General features: G+C 36.0%; 1 protein-coding gene across 1 annotated transcript in view; it reads right to left on the bottom strand.

Moving 5' to 3' along the window:
* LOC128553220 (uncharacterized) overlaps positions 1–13,734 on the bottom strand; it is a gene marked incomplete at its 3' end in the record, with an annotated part of 36,052 nt that extends 22,318 nt beyond the window's left edge. The window contains exon 1 of the mRNA XM_053534340.1: positions 13,620–13,734. The remainder of the gene's footprint in view (positions 1–13,619) is intronic.
* Between the last annotated feature and the right edge of the window lie 281 nt (positions 13,735–14,015).

The following is a 14,015-nucleotide window of genomic DNA, read 5'->3' as shown; positions in this document are numbered from 1 at the left end:
ATTTAGCTTTAAACAAAACCGGGTGATATGTATGGAGATGATACCCGAAGTTACAGTAAGTTGTAGAAATGAATGAACTTGAGTATAGAATATGAAGATCGGTCGCAAAGTTAAAACCCCGGACCCCACCCCGAAACATGCCCGCTCAGTCTGTTTAAAAACACAACAATAAAAAAAAGAGGTAAATATGTAATATGGAAATGGGAGGGTAGTGATAGCAATGAACTTTCGTGTTTTAACAATTTACTGCTAACGTTTTTCTTTTGTTTTTAGATTATTTATTTTTGATTTCTTGTCTTTTATATTTGAAATAATACTAGCATATCTTTTTAACACAGAATTAAAAAGAAAACCGGTCTGGTCGGACTCGAACTATTTCAGCCTATGCTTATACAACTATTCACATAATGTTAACTTTTTTGTTTTTAAATGAACATTTCAAAGCATGGATTACAAATGTGTGCAGTTCAGATGTTAAAGTATTATACCCCACACAATGTCCAATGCAATTTTTCCCATTAGTTTAACTTGAATAATAATCTTATTTACAAGCGTTTTATATCTCGTGCGCAAAATCGTTATTTTCAATTTCTGCGCATGTGATATTATACAATAATTGCCTTTTGGTGAGGTCGATATGAGCCGCGCCATGAGAAAACCAACATCCGCGCAGTCTGGTCAGGATCCATGCTGTTTGCTAACGGTTTCTCTAATCGCAATAGACAATGTTGGTTTTCTCATGGCGTGGCTCATATGTGGATTTATCGGCCTGATAAAAGCAACATCAACCTCAGGCGAATTTATCGACTTGATATCGCTTTAACAGGTCGATAAATCCACATATCTACCACACATAAAAGGCGACAATTGTTTTATTATTAAATCCAGCCTACTCATAAGTATAAACATTAGATACAAATGTATGCAACCTTAGGTCATCTTTCGTGGTTAATTGTATACGACATCGCATTGTTTTTTAACGTAATAACGTGTGGACGTCACAGCTGGAGGTCAATACGTGTGTTAGGCTCCGCCTTCGAGAAAATACGACTTTTTATCGTTGAACATGTGACTACATCTAGAACAATGGAAAGGACTATAAATATAGATTTAATGATATAAAAATAATTTCATATCGCATGCGCAACAACGCTATTTTGTTTTTCTGAGCATGTGACATTACATTTTCATGTCTCCCTATGTAAAATCGATACTTTCGTACTGATTAAAAGACGATGCGCTTATTTATACATAGGATTAAATTACTTTATCTTGTGTTCATACATGTGTGAACCCGGCCTATTTTTCGTTTCTGCTTTTGAATGATTTGTTCTACATGCAACATTTGAAAACAATTTTCATCAAATATTAAACTGAAACTGTCACCATCAGATTGGAAATTAACTAACTACTAAATACTAAGAAAATAAGTGCTCTCATTATATGTTCCGTAGTTATTGCCGTTTTTCGAATGTTACTGCTGCTGATTTTGTGAAGTATGCCCATAAATACAGCGTTATGTAACCTCAAGACTATATCTATCAAAAAGTATTTTTATACAGCAAAAGTCGCGACAATTTCTAAGTGCTTACTGGTAAAGCCTCCTTAATTCTGTCTTCATTATTTGGTAAGTAATAACTTTTTTAATGTAAATAAATCATTTCATTAATTTTTCGTATAATAAAATAAATAATGTATTCCTGAGAGGGTGATCCTCGAAATACCTTATCCGTGACTAATATTTTTCAATGCGACAATTGTAAGTTACTGTAGAGAAAGAGTTTAGTATTTAAATGTAAATGTATAATAAATGTTGACGAAAATGGGCTTAAAATCCTAAAAGGCCACAATAGGAATAATTCTTCCCGGCTAATTCTGACTTTTAAGTTGGTCGGACTTTGATATGCACAGTCAAAATTTTCCTAGCACCGCAGCATGAAAATGAACCTGGTAGTCATTTTATAATTTTATTTCATCCAAAAACATTTCAGGAACATTTTCAGAAAATAAAAGATACATACTGAGTGGCGAACGATCAGTAAAATGTTAATAATAAGAAGTACTATATTATGTTTTTCATTACGCCGCTTTTGTGTGTAACATGTATTCAGGTATACACGCGTAACGATCGGAAAGAAATCGAAAATGGCTAACAAATAAGATATAATTAAAATGAAATGTATGCAGTTGTAAACTTTTTTGGTGATTAACTTATTTTTCCTTAGATACAAGCATTTGTATGTAAAAATTGAGTGTGCAATAGCTGCGCGTGAAAATAGGGTAAGAGAAGATTAAGACAATTACCGCGAAATCGAAGAGGAGACCCCTGTTTATTTTTCGCTCATATTACAATTCATTTTTTTTATCATAATTGTATTTGTGAAAAAAGAACACACTACTTAGTCATTCCGTTTGAAAACATATAGGTTTCAATGGGCCTGGTATACCAAATGAAACATAATTACTTTTTGGATATAATGGACAACCAAAAAAAATTAATCTTCGTAAAAACAGAAACGTCACAACATATATATATTTAGGGTTGAGCGAAAATGTGATTTCTCGACGCGATTTGCGTAAGAAGTACGAATTTTATCTTTTCAATACAATGTAATATCGGGTGAAGATCAACTTTTACTATTATTTAAACAAGTTATGAAGGATGCAACTTGTTTTTGGAAAATCCCGCTCATTACACTTTCTTTACCGTAAAGTTGAAAAATATGTAAGGTTAAAACTTTTCTGAGATGCTTTATGGATTTTGGCCACACATGGGCAGTTTAACAACACCATTTTAGCTGGAGAATTACACTCAGATCCTTCGTAAAAAACTGCAAACTATCGTACAGTTATCTGTATATAAAAAAGCAACAGTTTAATTTGCTAGTTACAATAGGCTTGGTTCTACCAATGAAAAACTACAAACGTAGGGTCTCAGAATGCGACAGCTAAAGCTGCTCAATATAGATCCAAGTACAGTTCACTTCCGGTTGTGGTCACGTGACCATAGTTAAGTAGCAATGTTAGATAAATCGTCTGCAGTACACTGTGATATTGATAAATTTACAAAAAAAATCTTAATGAAGAAATTTGTGAGATTTGAAGAAACAACATCATTCAAGTTTTCTTTTTCTTTTTCCCAGACTTATTTGTAAATTATGATTAGCGGGCTCAAACGATTCTTCTGTTGTTATGTATCAAAAATGCCGAGCACTAGCAAACTGACTGAAAGGTATTCTGTATACAATAATATATCAAATCAACCTAAATAAATTGCAAAGTTTGCAAGATATGTCTAACCATTGAAGTTTAATCTTGAAGTATCTAAATGCATAATCTGGAAGTGTAGAGCATTGGTAAATATCCAAACGAACCTTAACAAATTTTTACTTGGTCTTTTTTCACGAAACATTGTGAATCGTTCTATATATTGAGTGCAGTTAAATGGTAATTTTGTCCCATTTAAAAGATTTCTTTTTCGCGTCGAGTTTTGGTTCACCAACTATGTGAAATACACTCGATGACTGCTTCTGGACACTAACCAGTACTCTCACCGAAAGAAGGGACTGTTGGAGTTACGGTCAAATCCGCTGACAGGATCCGACCCCGCGACCTCCGGATTACGAGACATCTGTACAAAAATGAAAAAATGGTAAACTTTGTATCTCGATTCTACTCTATATAGTTTTGAACTAATTTGAATATAACTTAAGTAAGTCAGTTATTCAGAGTATACTTGCAAACTTGAAAAAAAGAAAAAAAAAAGATGTTAAAACATCATAGCACCTGCCGAATATGAAATCGAATATTGAAAGTACAAAGACTATGCCAAAACTGCAATGTACCACAATTTATCAATGTGTGACTTTCATCGTACGTCAATTCAGTCGACTAAGTTCAAGAGATACTCAGAATACTGCGTGAACAAACCTATCTCACATTTGTTTCCTATATATTTATACAGGAATATTTAAAATATGGGGTACCGTGTGTAAAATTTTCAATATTCAACGCTGCATTCTTCGTGCGTAATCGGTATCCCGCCTATCCTAATTTTTTTACATGACCCTAAATGTTTTATGGTCTTTGAGATTTTTTAAAAACTTTTTAATAAAAAGTGCTCATTCTATTCTTTAAAATTGTCAGTGATATTGAAATTATTCGTATTCATTTCTTTCTTTTTTTGACATAAAATAATTTCTGTAAAGTCTCATTGAACAAAAAGTATCAAAAAAACCCTGCCTATTACTAACTATTTTAGGCATGTTTACCGGACACAAAGAATTATTTAGGCTTTGGGAATGCACATGTGAAACAAAAACTCTTTGAGGCCCGAGAGGATATCCGTTCTTCGAAATATAACAATTTTTTGGACAAAACGTAATTATAAAATAGTATATAATGATAACGATACAAAATATCGGGAACTAATTAGAAGGCTCGTCAAAACAACGCTATGTATAACGACTTCCTGTGTACAAGTTTACAAATCATATTAAGACGTTTTTGCAACCAGAAAGAACACAGTCTTAACCCATTCATCAAAGAAGTTCCTCGCGGGCATCATAAAGTTCAGTGTTTTTTTTTTTTACTAAATTCTAAATATGTAAGTTGATATGGACACGATATCATTCGTAATTATATTAGCCTTCCGTCCGTAAGTTTCCGGTGGTTTCCGTACAATCGGAATCGGCTATTTCCGTGGTTTGGGCCGGGCCGGGCCGGTCCGGGTTTTATTAATAACCTCCGAATTCCGAGTTATAACAGGTGCCCGCGAGCGTCGCTGTCCGTTGTTTTTCCAATATAACTCAAAAAATTTGGTAATTTAAACTTAATTCTCTTCCTTTTTGTTATCTTAATTCAATGCTAGACAAATATAACCCCTAAATGCAAAATAAATAATATCATTTAAGTTGAATGAACGTATTTTGTGTCTAAATTTCAACTCGAAATTTCGGAGTATAGTGACGCTTGCGGCCAGGCACTTTGAACTCAAATTTCGGCCTTATAAAAACATTTTGATAAATTATTTATGAAAACATAACTAGGGCATTGCATTTATAATTGATTCTTTGTAAACTGGATAAGTTTTTGTAACTTTATCGCTAAATTATCGGTTATTTTCATACCGATGTATTTTTTTCAAATTTCAAGATGGCGGGCGACTTTTCATCGGGAATTTTACAAATCAAGATGCGGGGGTAAAGACATATTTGCTGTTTTTCTCGGTAAAACTGATCGATTTTTCTTGATTTTTTTTTGGCTTTGAATTGGGAATTTTTTGCTTTGAATTGGGAAAAAAAGATACTATTTTCAATTGGGAACATGACCGAATAACGGCTATAAAATCGGGCAAAAAAACCCTGCCCTGTGACCTTGACCTTTGACGGAGTGACCCCAAAAACAATAGGGGTCGTCTACTCCAGCAGCCCTACAACCCTATGAAGTTTGAAGGTTCTAGGTCAAATGGTTCTCCAGTTATTGCTCGGAAATGAAGTGTGACGTACGGACGGACGGACAGGGCAAAAACAGTATGTCTCCTGGGGGAGACATAATAAGTTACATAACTTAAAACAGCTACACCCCTGACTGTTTAGGAAATACTACCATCACCTGTGGAACTTGGGGAAACTGAATGACACCATAATTTATATATAAAGAATTTTCTTCTTATAATTAAGTTTGGAAATGTGAGATAGCTTTTTAATAATTGTTGAATACTTGACTCATGAATACTTTTGATATATACACATGAAAGCTTAGAAAGAAGCAAAACTTCATTCTGTAAAACAACAATAACAACAACAAATTAACAAAATTTTAATTGTTAATGTTGATTGTTACAATCATTCAGGAATTTTACATTTTTTTATAGTTTTTTTTGTTTTTTTTTTTTAGAGGGGGTGGGGGGGCGGGGAGAAGCATAGCTTTTGAACTTAAGGCGATTGGGTGGAGAATGGAAAATACTGAAGCGGCATGTCCTAATTGCTTAACGGTCAAAACAATATAAACAAGAGGTTAGTGATCAAAGCCTGTAAAATGGCGATAAGAGAAATTTCTTACATAGGCATTTTGGAATTATGCCTCTAATGTGTTAAAAGTATTCATTTGATTTGAAACAGGGACTAGTATTTGACAGAATATGACGCCAGTGTTAAACTATGGCCTGAATCATCAAGATATACATTCTGACGAGTTCAGAAGTAGGGTCATAAATGTGGCTCTAACAATGTTAACAAGCTTTTCCTTTGATTTGAGTAGGTGTTTACTAGTATTTGGCCCAAATGACCCAGTTTCAAACTTGGCCTAGGAATCATCAAGATAAACATTCTGACGAAGTTTCATGAAGATAGGGTCATAAATGTGGCCTCAACAATGTTAACAAGCTTTTCCTTTGATTTGACTGTGTGTGTTTTTTAAGGCTGATTTTGGGGCCGAATTTGGGCCCCATCTCAACTGCACAAATTTGCTTATTTTCCCAATTCTGAGATTTAAATTTCCCAAAAATCTGCCAAACAAGAGCTGTCTCCATAGGATGACACATGCCCCCGATGGCACTTTAAATGAATAGTTATGGCCGATGTTCGAGTTTAGGACCTTTGACCTACGGAGCTGGGTCTTGCACGCAACACATAATCTTACTGTGTCACACATTTATGCGTAGTTATTTTAAAATCCATGCATGAATGACAAAGATATGGACCGGACATGCCCATCAATGCACTATCATGAAAAAAGACCTTTAACATCTAAGTGTGACCTTGACCTTTGAGCTACGGACCTGGGTCTTGCGCATGACACGTCGTCTTACTGTGGTACACATTCATGCCAAGTTATTTGAAAATCCAACCATCGATGACAAAGATATGGACCGGACACGCCCATCAATGCACTATCCCTTAATGTCTAAGTGTGACCTTGACCTTTGAGCTACGGACCTGGGTCTTGCGCGCGACACGTCATCTTACTGTGGTACACATTCATGCCAAGTTATTTGAAAATCCATCCATCGATGACAAAGATATGGACCGGACACGCCCATCAATGCACTATCCCTTAATGTCTAAGTGTGACCTGACCTTTGAGCTACGGACCTGGGTCTTGCGCGCGACACGTCGTCTTACTGTGGTACACATTCATGCCAAGTTATTTGAAAATCCATCCATCGATGACAAAGATATGGACCGGACACGCCCATCAATGCAATAACCTTTAATGTCTAAGTGTGACCTTGACCTTTGAGCTACGGACCTGGGTCTTGCGCGCGACACATCGTCTTACTGTGGTACACATTCATGCCAAGTTATTTGAAAATCCATCCATCGATGACAAAGATATGGACCGGACACGAAAAATGCGGACAGACCGACAGACTGACAGACCGACGGTTCAAAAACTATATGCCTCCCTTCGGGGGCATAAAAATACCAATTCTGTGGTAGCCTCAATTTTTAGGTTTCCAATACTAGCTCGATTAGTTTCCGTTTTGATTCTTATTCCTTATATTTAATCGAGTTAATGTTGTTCCTGTGTTAATTGAATAACAGTTCCTGTTCACGATCGCATTTCATCAAGCTCGCCAATTTTCAACAGAAATAAAAATATGCCGAGAAATTATGAGTAATTTTATACAAAGAAAGTCACTGAAAAGTATGCTGCTGACAACCAAAAGCTGTCTAGCTTCGGCTTTGCCATTAATACAAGTGCCGAGAAACAGGCCACCACGATAACGTCTCAGAATTTGGTAAGATCAGCGAACGCTGATGACGAATTAAACACATCCTGGGATCATACCCGTGATAAAACATTCGATAAAACATTGTACGCAAGTGAAGGTTTTACTGACCGTTGAGTGTCTGAGAGTCTCTCAATGAAGAGATACTAGAAAATTTAGTAGACACTTTCAAAAGACAAACAAGGAGCTGCGTTCAATAAACGCTTCATGCCACCAGTGGCATCCTTGTCGATAGATTTTGCACCTAAGTCCAAAACGAGGTCAAGGTCAAAGTCAAACTGAGGTCAGGTGATGTTTGAAGATGAGGAATGGTCACAGTTTACATCTGTATTTGTATCAATTCATTCTTGTAAGGAGTATTGATGCTAGACGAAACGGTCCCATTTGGTTAACCAAGAGATGGCCCATATAAAGCAACTTTAGTACAAAATGAGGTAAAGGTCAAACTGAGGTCAGGTGATGTCTGAAGATGAGGAATAGTCACAGGTTACATCTGCATTTAGTATCAAGTCATTCTAGTAAGGGGTATTGATGCTAGACGAAACAGTCCCATTTGGTTTACCTCGTACGGACGGACAACGTACAGGGCAATCACTATATGCCTCCCGCATCAGTAGATGTTGGGGGCATAAAAAGGTAAAAAAAAAAAGTGTTCTGACCATGTTTCATGAAGATAGGGCCATAAATGTGACCTCTAGGGTATAATATATAAACAAGCTTTTCCACTGATTTGACCCGGTGACCTAGTTTTTGACCCAACATGACACAGTTTCGGATATGGCCTAGAGATCATCAAGATAAACATTCTGTGCAAATTTGTATCAAATCAAAGCATAAATTAATTATGAAACCTCTATATATATGGATGAAAGGGCAAAAATACAAAATTTTGCCCCTTTCAGGGGGAGTAACTCTAGAATCCATGAAAGAATCTAGCCGGTTTTCTAAAGGAATCAAGATCTTATTGTGACTTAAGTTGCGTGTAAGAGTGGTTAAAATCAAATGTAAAAAGTCACTTCTATTTTGTTCGCAAGGTAAAAATAAACAAATTTTGCCTCTTTTAGAGGTCAATCAGGGGACATAACTCTGGAACCTATGATTGGATCTGATGGATTCATCACGGAATCCAAGATCTATTGTTGTTAAGGATATTTTGCAAGTTTGTATTAAATCAAACTATAAACGAAGTCTCTATATGGCTGCAAAAGCCAAGTTTGATGAAAATCCTTATAGGGGTTTAGGAGACACAGAGCAGACACCAAATGGAAGGCTAAACCTTTGACCTTGACTTGTGACCTTGACCTTAAGCCGACACAGTTGACTCATGGGTTCTACACATTGTCTTGATGAGGTGATCATTTGACCAAAGTTTCATGAAAATCCTTCAAGGGGTTTGGACACAAAATGGAAGGCTCAAACTTTTGATCCCGAGTTGTGACCTTGACCTTGAGCCAACATGGCTGACTCGTGGGTTCTGCATATCGTCCTGATGAGGTGATCATTTGACCAAAGTTTCATGATTATCCTTTGAGGAGTTTAGGAGATACAGAGTGGACACAAAATGGAAGGCTCAATCCACTGACCTTGTTTGTTTGTTTTGGGTTTAACGCCGTTTTTCAACAGTATTTCAGTTATATAACGGCGGGCAGTTAACCTAACCAGTGTTCCTGGATTCTGTACCAGTACAAACCTGTTCTCCGCAAGTAACTGCCAACTTCCCCACATGAATTATCAGAGGTGGAGGACTAATGATTTCAGACACAATGTCGTTTATCAAATAGGGACGGAGAACATACGCCCCGCCCGAGGATCGAACTCGCGACCCCGCGATCCGTAGACCAACGCTCTTACCTACTGAGCTAAGCGGGCGGGCTCCACTGACCTTGAGTTGTGACACAAGTTTCGTGAAAATCCTTCAAGGGGTTTGGACACGTAATGGAAGACTCAAACCTTTGATCTCGAGTTTTGACAAATCTTGACTTTTTCGTGAGGACCATGTCTTAAGTCAGAGAAAAGTCTCAACCTACCCATTATGTGAAAGAATGGACAACACTGGGATATTAACTATATGATTGGCTGAAGTCTGACAGGCGAGTAGGCGGGGTTGACTAAGGATTTATCGGTAATTCAATCTGGAGTATGCATCAAGTTTTACAACTTTAAGTAAACAGATTACAACACTCAGAAAAACTTGGCGATTCGGATTTCGACTGGAGGCGATAATTAGGCGAAGTGGCAGATTTTAAAGCGACGATATCACTCAAATCGCCTTGTAGGATGATCCCTGGGTTTAGATTCACTCATTAATCTGTCATCAATTTTATTTTACAATAAACTAACTGGCATGGAACAGTGTATTAATTTAGAGTTCCTCGGTTATTCACAGAGTTCCAGAAAGTCATCGGTCCGACGGACAGGACCACAAAATTTTGATGCAGTTCGCTGTTTTTTAACCCAGATGCAGTCCAACTGACTGGCATTTATTGTTTCCCGAGAACCGCAACATCTTGGACAAAATGGCATCATTAATAAAACAAGAGCTGTCGGAGGAGTTTGGACAGCAACGCTCGACTATTCAACCGCCTTGTCAGATGAATGAAAATAAAAGTTGAAAAAGGGGCATAATTTTGTAAAATTGCAAAACTGTGTTATGAAACCTGTAAAATGCATATCAGTTCATGACAGTGGACAATGGTGTGAAGTTTCAATCCATTCCCATTAGTGGGTACTGAGATGCCAGCTTACATACAAAAACTTAACCAAAAACTGCTAAGTCGAAAAAGGGGCATAATTTTGTAAAAATGCAAAGTAGAGTTATGGAACCTGTGCACTGCATGTCAGATCATGACAGTGAACTAGTGTGTGAAGTTTCAATCCATTCCCATTAGTGGGTACTGAGATACCAGCTTACATATTACATTTGAAACCATACACTAAACTGGAAAACCCAAATACAAACTAGAGCTATCACTAAAGGTGATGAATGTACCCCCCGCATGCACTGACACAGTACATTGCAATTTGACGCACACAAGATTGCATAATTATGTGGACTGTATGTATATAGACTGTATGTATACAGTATAGTAACAAAAAACAAAGTCCCATAACTATGAAGAATATTTATCTTAAAGAACGTAACATGCACCATGCACAACTAGGGTTGGTATTGATCACTTTTGTGAAGTTTCATTAAATTGTGTGCAAGGGTTCGGAAGATTTGGTGCACACAAGATTGCATATGCAGACTGTTACGTACATAGTATGTTAACAAGAAACAAAGTCCCATAACTCTGCAATTTTTGTTGTTGAAAGAACCTAACATGCTCCATGAACAACTACTGTTGTTACTGATCACTTGTGTGAAGTTTCATTAGATTGCGTCAAGGGGATGAGGAGAGATTGTGCGCACAAGATTGTGTCTATGTATATAGTAAAGTAACAAAAAACAAAGTCCCGTAACTCTGCAAATGTTTTTTCTGAAAGAACCTAACATGCCCCATGTACAACTACTGTTGTTACTGATCACTTGTGTGAAGTTTCATTAAATTGTGTCAAGGGGATGAGGAGAGATGGTGCGCACAAGATTGTGTCTATGTATATAGTATAGTAACAAAAAAACAAAGTCCCGTAACTCTGCAATTTTTTTTTCTGAAAGAACCTAGCATGCCCCACGCACAACTACTGTTGTTACTTATCACTTGTGTGAAGTTTCATTAAATTGTGTCAAGGGGATGAGGAGAGATGGTCACACAAGATTGTGTCTACGGACAGACGGACGGACGGACAGACAACCTGAAACCAGTTTATCCCCCCTTACAACTTTGTTCACTTAAAAACTTGGATCAAAAATGGTATACAGATACCAGCCTTCACCAGATTGTTTACATTAATTCTTTTTCAAAACCTAAATAACCGAGGAACTCCAAATGAATACCCTGTTCCGTACCGATTAGTTTGTTGTAAAATAAACTGTTGATAACAGATTAATGAGTGAATCTTACTCTTAAATGAATTCTATTTGAAATTCAGCAAAAAATAAATTAATCAATAAATTAGGCATAATAATATACACCTCATAATTTATTTTGTTATTTAACAAACTATATTGATAATCGGCACAGAACTGATTGTTTAATAATCAACATTAAATTAAAGAAACTGTTTGTGAAAACGTCCCTGGTATCCCGTTACAGCTAACAAATGTGTGGAAAACATAAATATACTAAGAATTAACTATCATTAAAAATATTTTTCCCCAAAATATTTAACATTGTCTTGTTTAGGTCCATGTTTCGGAGAAAAAAGTTTGAACGTCTTCAAATCATAGAAAGAAAGCATTGTGTTACGTGAAAATATAACAGCATATAAAACATTTATATTATTGTACAAAACTATTGTCAATTTATTCATATATGTATTGAATTCCGGAAAGGGACTACATGAAGGGGCCACACTTCTGGACAGTCCAGCGCCTTTAAAACTCACCATTTCTAAAAAGCTGTTACCTGTCTTCGTTTTGATGCATTTTCAACATCGTGTGAGTGTTTAAACTTTACATAACTAGGTAAAACATCGTTTTGACAATTGTTTACATCTTTTTCTTTACAAATGGCATTCTTATTTAAAGGGGGACAACTCATTTAGAATATTTTAAGAATCCAACTCCATCGGACAGAACAGTAAAACATGTATTGGACAGATAAGTTGTGTGTAAAGATGCTGTTCATTCGCTAAAAAAATCTGTTGTTTTGTGATATACAGCTAGACCTTAATCTTTATACCGTATCTTTTTTTCTGCCAGTTCGAATCCCCGTGATTTATTTTGGTGTTCCTCGGTTATTTTCGTTCCGAAAGAAAATGTAAGAAATCGGATGAACTTTGTTATCTGTAAACCATTTAGATCTATGCAAGTTTAAGGGGAAATTCTGATGAAGTCTTATTTCTTATTTCATTTTCAACAAAATTAAAGATATAAATAACCCTAAATCTCTAGGAAAATAAATAAGGAAGTGGCTACGATTACGGTACCGTAATCCTAGCCTCTGGTTCTAGTATTACGGAAGTTCCGTATTCCTAGACAACCCTATGAGGATAGGCTAGGATTACGGAAGTATTTTAGGAGGCATAAAATGCATGTTAGGACACGCATAAATGATGTTGTAAACTTACTTATTTCACTTAATTTTTTATGCCTGCCTTATTATTTCGTGTTATCTATCCGCCGTTTTGGGTCAGTATAATCTTAATGGCGGCGCGCGGAAATATATTAGAAATATGAGTGTCAAAGTTAGATTAAAAAAAATATTCTATACTTTGAATTTTATGATTTATAACCATATTGTATGTTATTAAATACCATTTGTGTTGACCTGATGAAAAAATGCAGGTATATACGAAACATTTCTATAATTACATGCTATAATTTTCGCGCACCGCCATTAAGATTATACTAACCCAAAACGACCGATCGATAGCACGAAATATTAGTGAAATTAATTTTAAGTGAAATGTGTAAGTTTACAATGTCATTTATGCATGTCCTAAAATAAATAAATGATGCCTCTTAAATACTTCCGTAATCCTAGCCTATTCTCATAGCATATCTATCTCATAGGGTTGTCTAGGAATACGGAACTTCCGTAATCCTAGAACCGGGGGCTAGGATTACGGTACCGTAATCGTAGCCACTGCCAATAAATAAATATATCAGTTAATCAGTTTTCATTTCCCGGAGTACCTGGGTAAATATGTTAGACACACAACAGAAACAAATTTAGAGAAAAAATATGTTAGAAAAATAAGTTCGATATTTTTTACAAAAATTTTAGAAAATATGTGGACAATCGAAGTATGATGTGATGTAAGACAAAATACATGTTACCGAACAAGGTGACCTTTACACAAAGTATTTTCTACCCCTTCTGAACAATTCTGTATATATATGTTAAGAATATTACGAATCTGTCAGGTAAGATTTCCAAAATGATACCCGAGGGGTGGTCTCAAAGGTGTTTACATGATCCTCAAGATAGACGTAAAAAGATTTTCTGTCTGATCACATTAGACCATGCGAACATACACATTTTTTTTTATCTTTTCCTATAACACATTCTACAAATAAATAATGACAACAATTTGGGAAAATATGACCAAACGCATTGACAGAACTTACAACTTTTCAGCCGCCGTTTGTTTGAAAATGCTAAATTTAGATTTATCGGAAGTCCCAAACGTGTATAAACTCGTAGCCGTCCCTTTTCCGCAGTTAGTAAATTTT

Source organism: Mercenaria mercenaria, unplaced genomic scaffold, assembly GCF_021730395.1.
Source record: "Mercenaria mercenaria strain notata unplaced genomic scaffold, MADL_Memer_1 contig_3599, whole genome shotgun sequence".
NCBI classification, from domain to species: domain Eukaryota; kingdom Metazoa; phylum Mollusca; class Bivalvia; order Venerida; family Veneridae; genus Mercenaria; species Mercenaria mercenaria.
Note: the sequence above shows the minus strand (reverse complement) of the source record. Positions and strands in the feature narration are given on the sequence as shown.